Source organism: Sciurus carolinensis, chromosome 12 (genome assembly GCF_902686445.1).
Source record: "Sciurus carolinensis chromosome 12, mSciCar1.2, whole genome shotgun sequence".
NCBI lineage: Eukaryota > Metazoa > Chordata > Mammalia > Rodentia > Sciuridae > Sciurus > Sciurus carolinensis.
Genome location: NC_062224.1, coordinates 53,834,517 through 53,839,377, shown reverse-complemented (window position 1 = coordinate 53,839,377; position 4,861 = coordinate 53,834,517). Strand labels below are relative to the sequence as shown.

The 4,861-nt window shown below is 42.1% G+C and overlaps 1 pseudogene; it reads left to right on the top strand.

The window, feature by feature from the left end:
- Positions 1-282: 282 nt before the first annotated feature.
- Positions 283-4,861, top strand: part of LOC124961342 (dnaJ homolog subfamily C member 8-like) — a 33,607-nt pseudogene continuing 29,028 nt past the window's right edge.

Below are 4,861 nucleotides of genomic sequence, written 5' to 3'. Positions count from 1 at the left end.
CAGCAGAAAGTCATGGAGGTGGGATGCAGTTAGTCAAGCAGGGTTCCTGGAGGTCGGGTGTGTTTGGTGTGGTTGCGGGATCCTGGAGGCCAGGTGCAATCAGTCGGTCTGGCGTCCCAGTGACAGGGTGCAGTCAGTTGGTCTTAGGGTCCTGCAGTAGGGAGCAGTTAGTTGATGTGAGGGCCCCAGAGGCAGGGAGTGATTGCTCGGGCTGAGGGATCCTGGAGATGGGGCTCAGTCAGTCTGACCAGGGATCCTATGGGGCCTGGTTTTTGTCTCAAGATGGCGGCAGTTGCATGTAATCTAACTTGCAGGTACTGTAACAGTGAACTTCCGGGCAACAGCAGGCAGCTGGTGCTCCCCTGGCGGTCGGTGATCAGTTTGCTGACTATTGTCGGACGATCGGTAGGTGAACCTCGTGTGTTGGATGATGGATACATGTAAGGTAGGCAATGGACAGGCGAGAGGCAGGCAAATGCTCTGTCTCTTTATTGAAATGATCTTTTGCTTCCTGCATTTGCTCTTTTAACTGTTTATGGGAGTGTGTTGCTGTCCGCGGATATTTATTACCGCCCGCGGCAACAAATGGTGGCCCATACGGGGAGGGAAATAAGCAACAGCCTTAGGGGGAAAAAGGAAATCAGCACGGTGGGGAAAGTAAACTGAGGAAGTCTGTCTCTGGGAATAGGTACGGCAGGGAAAGTAAGAACCTCGCAGGAGTTTCTGGCCGGAGCGGTTTAAGGGCAAGGGATAGTTAAAGATCACAAAGGGCATAACAGTGAAGTGCAAAAATGTGTGTATTTTGTGTTACTTGTGTATTTGTCATAACAGAAAGGGTTTAACGGAAGATTCCCCTTGAGAGGGAATATAACAGAAGATTCCCCTAGTGAGGGAATGTTAATGGAAGATTCCCTTAGAGAGGGAATATAACGGAAGATTCCCCTAGTGAGGGAATATTAATGGAAGATTCCCCGTGAGGGAATGTAACGGACGTCCTATAGTAATGTGTGTATTTTGTATTGTTTGTGTGTTTGTACTACTGTTAGTGTGGCCTTTATATCACATATTCAAACTCTAACAGAAATAAGCCCAGGCTTTATAAAAGAAAAGCTGCTTAGTGTGCCACAGGGGAATCTTCATAAACAGGATCTAATAGCAACAGAAACAAACTCTTAAAGAGAACAAAGTGAGGAAGAATTGAGTGGTAGTAACCTAGAAAACAATTACTCAGAAAAAGAACAAGGGAAAAAGGAGAGAGCTAAATCTAATACAAAGAACCCCTCAAAAGGAGTAACCAAGTGGTAGTGAAAACTTAAGAAAAAGGGGAAAAGGTAGGAGAAAGCTAAACCTAATACAAAGAGCTTCAAAATTTGTGGAACCTGCCCGTATTTGAGGACCAAAATAGAGATACCATCAACCATTAGAAAAACTTTAAAGAGGCAGTTAAGACTGAAACAGCTATGCAGAGCAGTGTTATCTGGGGGACAATGTCTAATTGGAGAGCTCAGTAGCAAGAAATAACTGTTGAAACTGCTTGCAGAAACACAGTAGCAAGGTAGAAATGTTGATATGCTAATAGAAGGCCAATACGCTTTAATAGATACTCAAAATCAATATGATCCTGGAGTGTATGCACAGATACATACAGCAGCAAAGAGACAATGCCCTAACAAAGAAAAGCCAAGAGATAACTATAGTAAAATCTGTTACACCTTGTACCCCAGGTCTTTGCCCAAAGTGCAGAAAGGGAAAACATTGGGTTAACAAGTGCAAATTAGTTACTGTTGTTGAGGGAAAGATGTTGCCAAATCATTTAAGAAGCAGGGCACAGAACTCTTCAACTCAAGGCTCACAAAATGGAAGCAGCTGTCATAGCCCTTGTAGAGTTTAAGGAGTAACAGATCTTTTTGCTGATAGTGATTGCGTCACTTGTGCAATTCCCAAATTGGAATTGGTTGGACCCATAGCCCCTCATAAGCTGATGTGGCCACTCAGATGGTTTTCATCTTTTTCTCAGTAAATGCAAGCTGCTTATTTTCATCCTGTGTAACTCACTTCTAATTCCTCATGCTGATACCTCACCTTTAAGGAGGGTTTATAAGTAAAGGGAAGTGCACTGACCAGAAGGTTAATGGAGTTAATATTGAAAAATGTAGAGAGGGTGAAATGATTGGTTTTTCAGCACAATTTGGCACCAAATTTTGGGGGCTCTTAAGTTTTACACTAATAGGCTTGGATATGCTTGTGTTAATTCTATTCTACATCTACAAACGCCTCAAAGCCAGTCAGCAGGCTCATAGTGTGATCATAAAACAGGCCATGCCGCCCTTGAAGTGGAATAATCTCCCAGTATATGGCTTAGTATGCTGGATTGGTAGTCAAAGACGGGTAAGATTCATGGGGAGCTCATACCAACCTAAGACAGGAAATGAGGGCTAGAGCCTCATTGTCCAATGACGGGTAAGGATGTTGCTCTGCCGTGGACAACCTAAGACAGACACGATCCCTGCCAGTTTTCTTTTCATTTTATATAAAGAAGGGGGAATTGTTGGGGACTGTGCCATGCAGACGGTGCCAGGATGGCGCCTGGCAGTCAACCAGAGGTTGTCGGCAGTGAGGAGGTTAATTGACATAAGCACATTCAGGTTATTTATCGTCCACGCACACAATGCATGCACATGTGTTCTCGAGCACTCCTAATCGTGCCTGCTTGGACATCTAGCTTCTTGCCTAATCTTTGCATAAGAGGCATGGCCCTACTCTCTGCCTCCTGGAGGGAATATAAGCAGGCCATAGGTGGAAGGCGTGAGCACAACAACAGAGCAACAGCTAGCAGAAAGAAGCGGAGAGAAGCCACTAGCAGAAAGGAAGAAAAGGCAACAAGCAGATAGAAGCAGCTCGGAGAGAGAAGCAGCAGGCAGCGGTGGAAGGCAGATCACAGAGCGGAGAATTGAGAACACACCTCTAGATCACAGATAGGCAGATCGCAGTACATGGGACACATCACTAAGAAGCACCTCAGATAGACGCACCCCTAGTTCACATGATGCAGGACGCACCTTTAAGAAGCAGCAGAACTAAGAAGATATAGATCTCTGAAAGTGTAGTCTCTCTCTCTTAAGCAAAGTCTCTCTTTCTCTCTTATGCAAAGCCTGTCTCTCTCTCTCCTCTCAAAGCAAGTAAGCCTCATTTCCTCTATCCTCTATAAACAAGCAAGCAAGGCAGGAAGCAACCCACTAAAGAGAGAGAAAATAGAAGTAGCTCCGTTTCCAGACTACCACTGATAAATACCCACGCAATAGGAGTGATCATTCATTGCCTGCATTTGCTCTCTTATCTCATTATTTTCTTCTCAGATCATTTTAATTATGTACATTTTGAACTCCTTTTCTGACATTTCTTCTACCATGCTGTCATTAGATTCTACTGATATAGCATCTAGGTTTGTTTGGGACACTTTCTTCCCTTGTTATCTCATGTTGTTCGTGTATTTTCCCCTCTAGCAATGTGGATTTGAGATATTTCTGTTTCCCCTCTATAGGTATATAGTGTCCCTTCAGGTTTCCAATACCTCACTTTAAAGTGGGAGATCAATATTAGCAGCACACAATACAAACAATATGCATCATTAACCCAAACAGTCCCTGTTAAGATATTAACAGTATTGTCTTTATAAACAGAGATGATTTGTTCAATTATTATCTATAGCATAAACAATAGGTTTGCAATAAGGTCCATAATGTCTAATGGTGACAAAGAGGATGGCAAGGGGTGTAGAATGTAATGTTAATGAGGTAAGAAGTGAGTCTATAGAGGTACTAGGTCATAGGAAGAATGAAAGTGGAATCAAAAGAAATTGGTTGTTAGCATGAGAAAAGGGAGAGTCTCCAAGAAAACAGATAGATAAGAAGAATGGAGAGAGTGATAAAAATAATAAAAAAATAGAAAAGTAGGAATAATAATAATAAACTATTCTGCAATGTAACTATGCTATACTATCTAAACCTCCTGGTCTTCAGTAGCCTGATGTATGAGAGGTACTTGATAATTCAGTGTCCCCGGAAGGGAGCTGCCCCAACTAAGAATGGTGTATCCAGGTTGGGAACAATCTATGATAGTGGGCAGAGATGACCCCACATGTTGGTACTTGGGGAGCCTCAGTGCAGCACAGGAGACCACAGGCTGGACCTGGGCAGTGCTGGGGACTGTGGGCAGTGACTCTGGTTGAGCCTGGGCTGCTGTGCAGCACTGGAGTTACACGTGGGCCTGATTTTCTTCACTGTCTTTTTGTGCCTATCATGTTTTCACTTGGACTGCTTTTCTTTCCAAATAGTAAGGAAGTAAACTGATATTCTTTTCCTCTCCATTTTTCTGCCTTTGTAACCCTCCCCACACCCACTTCTTCCCTGTTTAGGATTTATGGTCAAGGAATTATTTTCTTATGTTCTGCTCCAGTAACCAAATTCCAAGTTCCTTCAAACCTGAAATTATCCAATATGACTTTTAGAATATTCACTTTGTCACTCATCTCTATGGTGAGCTTCATTTGTTACTTGTTTGCTATATAGATCTGCTCTTCCATCTTCATTTTCCTATAATGCAATTTAACTCTGATATTTCTTAGTTAACTTTTTTTTTTTGCTGTCCCTATTCTCTTTTCATTTCCATTTGCCTTGCTTATCTTCATTTATCCCTTCACTTTCAATGCATATGTGTTTTTAAGGGTAAAGAGAATCTCTTAGAAAAAGCATTTTTAAATCTTATTTTCTTCCATTCATAGGAAATATTTTTAAGTCTTATTTTTATTCCATTCATCCCCTTGATGTCTTTAAAGAATTTTTTTATTTGTTCTTTTTAGTTT